We start from the raw sequence: 9,480 nt of genomic DNA, 5'->3' as shown, positions 1-9,480 counted from the left end.
GAAGTGAAAGGGGACAAGGGATCTTGATTAATAGATGAAGAACTTTGTGGAGGTGAGAATGTACGTAAATGCTTATCGTATTTTCTCCTACGATAAGTATGTTCAAATTCTTTAGTAGAACCAGACCTTAATCTCATGCAAGCATAAAATTAGATCTAATTGAGAGAAGGAATTTATTATTACTTGAATTTATGATAATCTTGAAGTATTAAAGTTGAATAACGTAGGCCTGAGCCGCTGCTAACGTAGCAGTAAAGCTAGGAATACGTGTACATAAACCAACAGCTAGGCACAAGAAAGATATATGAGGGAGGATTTCCGTGCAAGCACGGTTCTAATTAAGTAACCTCAATCTTTCAAGTTTCTAGACACCGTTGGCATATGATTAAGATTTATAGAATTAAAGGTTATGCAAGGTCTTAATTAAGAAATTGTTGTTGTTGTTGTTGTTTTTTTTTTTTTTTTTATGATTTATGCAAGGGTGAAAGTACAAACATGCAAATACGATCTACTTATACAATACTAGATGCAGGAGCCTGTGAAGATACTCTACTCATGCGTATAGCAATACGAATTGGCAGGGATGTATCATCGATAAATACTTCTATATGTACAGGCAAATATACATCCGTAATACGTATATGTACGCTAATTTGTAAATATATATTACGTAGACAGATATCTACAGTTACTGGCAAATTTGAATCACTCATACGTATCTAGATACAGTAGCATGCGAAGATACTATACGTACACAAATATATACGAGTAGGCAAAGACGTAAACTAAACATGCAACGTATTATACAGTAACTAAAATACGACTCGTATATTGCATAATAATTCGATTTCGTCCATACTCATTGAGATTGCAGGTGTCATATAAAGAGCAGCTTCACCCCGTAGGGTTTAGTAACAACTTACCCAACTCAGATTTTAACCCTTGTTGGAATGTTCTCCTCTTTCATGACAAAATCGACTTATTAAACAACATAGAGTGCTTGTACGTAGATAAATACTAAACATGCAACAACAACTACTTATACGTATAGATAGAGATAACCATGCAAAACAGTACCATTTGTATGTATATATACATTAATATGCAATTCATACCCACTTAATCGCATATATATATTCACAGACGTGTTTACATGGTTCATACATATTGCTAGCTTAATACGTACATAATAATCCATAAACTAGTACATAATAACTACATACATGGCATTCATGCAAAAAAATAAAAAATAACCAAAATTTGGAACTTGTAGCGTCCCGCTAGTCCGCCAAAGAAATGAAACAGACGTTTCAATCCGTCGACGTAATTAATCCCAGAAGATATTCGAATTTTATGTCACAGTTCCAGAGAGTTAGGCCTGGATATGGATCGGGATTTATCAAGATGCCGGAGGTAGAACAGAGCGACAAAGAGAAAATACACTCGCTGGACGCTGGTTACACTCCGCGGACGCGAAGTCCAAGATCACAGCGACGCAGCGTGTCGATTATGCCACAATGAGTTCAAATTTTCACAGAAACCTTAGAATCTTGTGTAGTTTATTTTCCCGGTACTAACGTTTTGTTCCTGGAAGTACCACAAAAATTCTGTTAGCGAACAGGTCTTTTGCGAGACAAAATACGACAAAAACGTAAGAAGAGAACGAAAAATGAAAGAAGGATGAGAGTGGGGGTTCCCCTTGTAGCAACTTCCAATCTGTAGCACAAGTCTTTGGTCTTTAGAATGGTAGCGGCGCCATTTTAATATTTGCCTTTTTGCTATGTTAGAGATTTGAATCTCTTCTTTAGCGAAGGTGCGAATTCAAAGATTGTCCTTACTCACGATCTTCGTGTTCATATAGTTGGAGTAAGGATTCGAACCAACCTAAATTCTATGACCACTTACAACTTGTTTTTTTACTCTTTAGGGAACTAATGAGTAATAAGTTTAGCTAAGAGATTTCTTTAATACTAAATACATATACTTGGTTTCTTTTAAATGCACAAAATAAACAAACTTAAGTTACGTAACATGCAACTAAGACACAATAAAATTTTACTAAAACAAAAGTGGAGAGTTAATTTTTCTCATGTGAAGATAACTTTTGTTATTTGATTTTAGTAAGTTCAATTTTATCTTTCTAGACTCATAGACAACTCCTAATAATAAAAAACTCGATTCCTAACATATATGACTCATCTCTAAGCTCATACGTACTAGCATGTGGAACCAAGGCAATGACTTATCTCTAAGCTCATCACTTGATCCCTAACTAGACTCTACACCAACTATCATTTTGGGATAGGATGTAGGTCTAGTTGTTCTTCCTAAACAACTTACCAAACCAAATAACAAGAATTTTCCCTCACATGAGTATTATTAACTCCCCACAAATGGGAGGTTTAGCTCATGGTCCTTGGGCTAAAAATGACTAATATAGAATGTAAAATAGAGGGAGAGAGAACAAAGAGAAGAAAAACTATCTATAAAACTCACTTGCATTTAGATTTTTTTCCAAGAGGAACACAAGGTTTCCTCCATTAAAACTATTACAAGCTTTTGTTTCAAAACTAAAAACTAAAAAAAATCCAATGCTAAGGAACTAAAATAATACATGGTAAAGGAAAGGAAGTCAAGGGAGTAAATGGAGTGTCCCCTTGTTTTTTTGTTTTCTTCTCCATTTTGAGAGAAATCTCATTTCCTCCCAATGAAAAACACCAAACCACATTTACTTCATTTTTATCCACCACATTAAAACAAAGTGACACTTTGCATTTTTTTTCACTATTAACACCTAATCTAATTTATTACATACAAGGTGTCAACTTTGCACCAATAATTTGGCATTTTTGTCTTGACATGCTCCATAATTGATGACTCATCAAATCTTGTGGGCTCGCATAGTGGGTCCACGTGCAGTCTAGTGGCGGTCCGGTCTTTTGGCAATTTTACAACTTTCCGCCTATGCGTAGAGTCCATCGCCGATTTGTTAAAGCGACTCATTTGTTGCATTCGGAGTCCTGGTTCAAGAGGTAGGAGCTTCGGAAGTTTGATGCTTCAGTGCGAATTTGGAAGAATTCATATATACGTCGTTCCCCGTGTTTTAATTAGGGCTGGAAATGGAGCGGGTTCGGGTCGGATCAGACTATATCCATGCCCAGATCCATTTTTTCAATACAAAACCAGATCCGGATCCATGACCCGAATGGATCCAAAATGGCATACCATATCCGAACCATTTCGTAAATGGGATAATCGGATCCGACCCCGAGTGTAACCACAAGTTTTCAATCACCCAATCACCCACGGTCTACAAACAAGAGAGATCTATTATTATTTGGAAGATATATTAACAAAATTTTATATTTTGGATTCGGATCTAGGAGGATCCGAACCGTTTAGAGTAAAACCATATTTGAATCCGAATTAAAAATGGATAATCCATATCCGACCCATTTTCTTATTCGGACTCATTATTAAGATCCAAACCCGTTGAAATGGATTTGGATCGGGTCGGATTCGGGTCAAAACCCGCACCATTTCCAGCCCTAGTTTTAATGCAGGTTTAACCAATATTTTCATATTTACTGCGAATACCTGCAAAAGTACGAAGATATACTTATTTCATGATTATTAAATACATAATTAACCAAATTTATATGTCTCAACGGAATTTCATATTATAGTTTTGAGTGTTTATCAACCATAAGTCAATCATTTAATTGCATGAATCAGTGCGAGGAAGGCATTTCTCTCCCCCGCTCTCTTAAAGTTGCGTGATTTCTCTTGATCATGACAGTGCCACTTTTAGGAAAAATAGATAAAGAAATAATTTCACATCATCATTGCTTACTTTGTGAGCGCTGAGCTGCTTATGATATCAATGAAAAAGTGGTAACGACGGATTAGTGCTTACTTTATGTTCTAGTGTGTATCGAATAGAAGATTGCGAATAAGTGTGCGGGTGCTAGAATATAATATCAAAAATAAAGATTGCACGCCCACCCAATATTAATTTTAATTCTTTCTCTATTACTTCTTGTTATATTATTCTAATATTTTGTCATATTAAAATTGTTTATCCTAATAGATTCATATAATCCTGCTAAGTTTTTAGGTTACATATTATTATTATTTCCGATAAACCGTACTTTATAGTCATGAATTACGAGAATTACAGTAAGCAAACAAGCCAATCAAAGCAAATTCAGAATAAGTTTGTGGACATACCACTATTTGCTGTCCACAAGACTTCGTGTCCTGATTGGTGGAGAGACTGCCCAGGAAAACTGTTTTGCTGCCCAAAAAACCTGTTTATCTGGCCCACAAAGTGGTTGGACCAATGAGAAGCTGTTGTTTGTGGACAAGTCTGTCCACAAATTCGCTCTCAAGCAGATTACATAGAACAAATAATATAACAAGTACGTACATTAAAAGTAAACCCATGTAAAGTTCTCCTAACAACATCACCTCAGCTCCAATCCGCCACAACAAGCATAGGATGTTTTACCTGTATCCACCTTACTACAACCACCACTCTCACTCTTTCAATGTGCAAATCTCCAACCCACATCTTGCGAAACAAAGACTCCAAAAGTCAAAAACCAACACATGAAGGTTTGCCAGATTAACGCCTCACCCAAGCCAGGCCCTGAGCAGGTGTCATGTGGGCGACCGCACAGGGCCCCCAATATATAAGGCCCAAAAAAATAGTTTTAGTGGAAAGGCTTATTTCACAAATCAAAAACCCAAACTCATGAAAAATCCAAAAAACTGAAAATTTCACAGTAAACAGTCGATTCTCTCTTTCCTCATTAATTATGTTTATAAAAAAAAAATAACAATAGATATAATAGATGGGGAGATCTTCTCAATGACTAAATCTCTCTCTTCCTAATTAATAACGTTTTCTTTTGAAAAATCACTCCAATTAATTGCTTGAGTTGTCCTCAATTACTCAAATACAAAAAGAATTAGTAAAAAAAAAAACCCCTCAGTCACCTTATGACCATCTAGTATCCTCTCATTTTCAATAATTTCTTTTTTGATAATTGTGGATTTGTATTAATTTTCACTTCGATCAATCTCAATTACTTATCACCTAAATTTTGATTATTTTTCAAGTAAGTTAGAAATTAAAATCAATTTTTCCTTTTCTTAAATATTATTTTAATAACTCAATTTAATTCCAAAGTAATCTAGTCTAATATTATTCACCTAACTTGATTTCTTGAATCGACATAATTGTTTTCCTAATGCATTCATAGCTTATAGAATTTTGTTGATTGTTCCCATTACTGTCGCATATGCAAAAAGAAGTTTTTTAAAATTAAAATTATTGAAATCATACCTTAGATCGACTATGTCGCAAGAAAGTCTAAATGGGCTAGCGTTAATATCTATTGAAAATGAATTTTTAAATAAAATTAACTTTGAAAGCTTCATTGATGATTTTGCAGCCAAAAATGCGAGAAGGGAAATATTTCGATGGTCCAATTTATGTTTATAGAAGACTGGAAGAGGCCGTTTGCACAGGGCCATTGAAAACTCAGGGACGGCCCTGGCCTCACCAAGTGCATTGCCACGGGAAATGGTGGCCTGATATTAATTCTTGCATTGTCAAGGTATCGATACACCGGGCGATACACCGGGCGTTAGGAGAGGAGGAAACAAAAACATTAGATTTGAACAATAAAGGATGAAGGGGATAACTCAGCAAACACATCCAAGACACAACATGATTCCATATATACCATAATTTTTTGAGGATTCAAACTCTTGAGAATCAACTTCAAACCACTGTAAACAACTCTAGATCTGAAACACCAAAAATCAAAATCCATTACAACCATATAAGAGATCCAAAATAAGAAGAGTTGTGTGAGCAATACCCTTAACTAATCTCTCATTAAACTGTAAGAATCATGGATCTTGGACATTAAACTAAAGAACATCAAAGAAAAGGAGAAAATGAGAAAATGAGGATTTTTTTTCCTTTTCTTCTTCGTCTTCATTGCTCACCTTCGACCCTCTATTTGAGCAACCGATCGATGATTTCTTAATTACATACTTACATATGTGACTTTAACTTCTTTTTGTGGGTTCATATAGTTTAAATGGACATGTGAAGTTTTAATCGCTAGTTGAGTTCCTCACATTTAGTGAGATTTTTTAATTTTGTTTTCTTCTTTGACTAAATCGAAAATGACGGAGAGAAACTTAGGCTGTGTTTGTTTACACAGTTGAAGATGGAAAAGAAAGAAAAAGTCTAATGTGGTTCACCTTTTCCATGAGTTTAGTATGTTTGTTTGCTATGGAAAAGAAATTTGGTTTTTTCTTGAAAAAACTAAACTATGGAAAATAAAGGGTTTTCGAAATAAAGTTTAATAAAAAAATATGTAGTTTTCTATTCATTTTCTTTCTTAAGTTTTGGTCTCACAAACAATAGATTCCATTCCTAAGTTTTCCTTTCCTTTTCCGAAGTAAACAAATAGATGCATCAAAAAGAAAAACCCATTACGTTCCTCTTTTTTTTTTCCTATTCCATAGTGGACGCTCACGGGTTTTCCTTTCCCTTTCCTCAAGCTTAAGCTTTTGAGTAATGGCGTGGTTACTTCATTCCTGTTCCCTATAGTTGCATTTGCTTCTTCATCTAAGGCATTCAATGGCTGGGTGGGAGATTAAAGCCTTGGTATCAATTGGTGATTTGGGATGCGGCCTGTAGTTTGATGCTTTGCTAGCCGTATGTGGCTGTGATTATATGAGGACCTCCCTCATTGCTTTTCCCTCTCACAGGAGGAGTGTGGCGATCCTAATATCATGTTTTCCGCGCTTAAAATTTTCAAGTAAATATATATATTCGTGAAGCCCCAAATGGCAAGTAACTACAAGGTTGTGTGAGGGAGGCCTTCACACCTACGCTCCAATACCAAACCTAAACAACACAAGCAACCGAAGCTAACAACCATTCTTTGCAAATTTACTATAAATACTTCTTTCTTAACAGGAGCAAGTTCCTGTCAACAAACAGTATCCAGTCACTCAGTAGTGAGTCCCAAACTCCTAATGCACCATTTGAGTGCCAAGCTCCCAATGCACCATTATGTCTTTAGATAAAAGCATATATTTAGTAGTAAGGGACTACTGAACCGTACTAAATATACATCTAGGAAAAATAACTGAGCGGTCCTGGTAATTTTCCACAGTGATGCCCTCTGTTGCGTCCACCCTATCAAAGAAATTAAAAGTTAAAACCATTTGAATAAGTGAGCTTTAAAGGATGCATAAACTGATAAACCGGTTAAATGTAGCAAATAGTAATTTATAAATCAATCCCTAGCATTTCCATGGGTGTGTGAATGAGCAATTCCATTAATAATTTGATGAGGGATACGATTATTCATTCATAATACCGCTGCAAAGAGTGGGTCTGCAACGTATCTTATTAGTTCAAAGACCAACAGAAATCAGGATTACGGACAAGGTAAGAATTAAGTGAGTGATCATAACCTGATAACTTCAGAGACCATGTCTCTAGATATTAATTATTGAATGGTTAGCAAACACATTAACAAGATATAAGACTCGCTATGCAGACGCATTTAACATGAACATACACTATCTACTTTCTTATCCAACTCCAGACCTAGAGACAGTGAACACAAGTCCTTTGCAAAATATTGTATGGTAATCAATTTGGAATACTATGACTGCTTAATTGTTTTTGATTACCTAAGATGAAAGGTATGAGCTCAAATCGTCTCTTGTAATGCACAGCCAATCCCAAATTAGAGTGGAAATGAGATCAAGAATTCCATGAACTCATAATATGAAAGAATGAAAGATACATATCTGAAATACAATGTGGCATATTAGTACTTTATTAAACCACATATTGATTTAAAAAAAAGAAATAATCTATGTAGTTCCATAATCCTATTGTTTGCAACTTTGCAATTAACTATGACTTCTTCAACTTGTTAGACCACAGCACTGCACAAGCACATCCACTACTTAGGTCCAACTTCTATGGACAAAATTATGACTGGTAGTGCTCAGTATCAAGCATCTTCCAGACTAATTAAGCTATCCTACAACCGTTATTGCTACTAAAGTTGCCTTTACTTGAATAGTTGAATTGATGGCATAATTAGGTCTAATATACATAAAAATATATAAGTACATAATTGATAAGTTTTAAAGAAGTTCGCAGTCAAATGTTATTGCTCTCACAATTGTTTATGCCACCAATTGCTATTTGGCGAAGTACTAAGTTAAAGCCAGAGCCTAAAAGTGCTAGGACTTACAGTAAACTATTTTTTCTTCATAAAATTGGCTTTATGTTCTCTAATTCTTATAAGTACTAAGGACTTCTCAATATTGATTTAACTAATGATAAAAAACTTTGAGAAAATAAATTGATAAATATTTAAAAGAGTGGAACACATAAGACTGGATCTACGTACTCTGGAGGGACAATGACTGCTAATTGCAATGTTGGCCCTGATGTCAGCAGCAGTTTCGTTAAGTCGAACTGGGAGAAAGCCATGCTCATTTTTTTGACAGACTTGGCCACAGACTTCGCACACATTTTCAAGCTCACTGCATGTATGACATAACTCTGTCTCTCCAATACAACCGCATACAGCTAACCACTTAACAACACAAAACGGCTGTTTACAGATCATACAATCCCTGTCCCAATTTCCTTTTTTCTGCATAATAAAAACATAAGCAAAGAGAGAAACGATTACACTTTGAAGGACTAACATTAAGAAGATCATATGAAGAACCAAAATAAAAAACGTGGACATATTGAGACATAGGTTGCTATGGGGTCTTAGGCAGTAGTCATGTATATCTCATCCTTGAAGTCTGAAATCATGACATGGAGGGAATAATTTTCAATTATTATTAATCATGAAAGAATCTTTGATTCGCTTGTTCCTTGTGTTTGATGGGTGAAAACGCACAATAAGAAGAGGAATTTATGGTTGTTTTAAGTTTACAGAAAGATGAAAAACACGAGAGTTAGAGAAGTAATAAACGTTCTTCCAGAAAACAGACGGAAACAGAGCCAAAGAGAAATAATGTAACTACTTACCAACCGAGCCCTGTTGGGGCCGAAGCACGACCGGCAAATATTTGATCTGAAATTGAAATCGAAATTGGCAGGTATTGTGCTCATCCTCCAAATTTAACTTTTTTAGCTTGCTCTCGTTCTTCCAATTAGATTTTAGCCTTTAGACTGCCAAGAAAAAAAATAGTTAGAGCCACCATCAGTGACAATTCGGGCCCCCAACGCACTGGGCTTAGCTATAAGCCTCATTTCTATCCCAGCAATTGTTAAAATCAAAACAATTTTTTGAAATTATAGAAAAGTTTACCCGTCCCAATTTTTTGAATAAAACAAAATAAATAAATTACTTTATATATGTAAGAAAATTGGTAAGAAAATCCGGACGTGCTAATTTTTTTTAT

At 35.2% G+C, this 9,480-nt stretch overlaps 1 long non-coding RNA gene across 1 annotated transcript; it reads right to left on the bottom strand.

Moving 5' to 3' along the window:
* Positions 1-6,838: 6,838 nt before the first annotated feature.
* LOC147522538 (uncharacterized) lies at positions 6,839-9,255 on the bottom strand. Its single transcript, XR_015213128.1, has 3 exons — positions 9,104-9,255; positions 8,466-8,714; positions 6,839-7,228 (listed from the first exon to the last, which is right to left on the bottom strand). It is a non-coding gene; the product is annotated as an uncharacterized LOC147522538 (long non-coding RNA).
* Between the last annotated feature and the right edge of the window lie 225 nt (positions 9,256-9,480).

Source organism: Coptis chinensis, chromosome 1 (genome assembly GCF_015680905.1).
Source record: "Coptis chinensis isolate HL-2020 chromosome 1, ASM1568090v1, whole genome shotgun sequence".
In the NCBI taxonomy this organism is placed as follows: Eukaryota; Viridiplantae; Streptophyta; class Magnoliopsida; order Ranunculales; family Ranunculaceae; genus Coptis; species Coptis chinensis.
The sequence above is the reverse complement of the archived record's forward strand: the minus strand, read 5'-3'. Positions and strand labels throughout refer to the sequence as shown.